This window comes from Plasmopara halstedii, assembly GCF_900000015.1.
Source record: "Plasmopara halstedii genome assembly, contig: Scaffold_816, whole genome shotgun sequence".
Taxonomy (NCBI): Eukaryota; Oomycota; class Peronosporomycetes; order Peronosporales; family Peronosporaceae; genus Plasmopara; species Plasmopara halstedii.
Genome location: NW_020187732.1, coordinates 1199290 through 1199511, shown reverse-complemented (window position 1 = coordinate 1199511; position 222 = coordinate 1199290).

Below are 222 nucleotides of genomic sequence, written 5' to 3'. Positions count from 1 at the left end.
TTACTTGCACTCGCAGATGAAAATTGGTTTTTTATTCTTAAATCTCGCGTTTTGAACACAGACATCACACCATTTTTTATTGCTGGCATCGAAACAAATGACCAAAATTGCACCCGCAAGAGTTTTGGTCGAGATTCCACTTCGGCCACTCAGCATTGGGAGGAGCGAGGAAATGAATAATCGTACTCGACAAATCCTGCGCGTCTGCCAAAAACTTTTTAA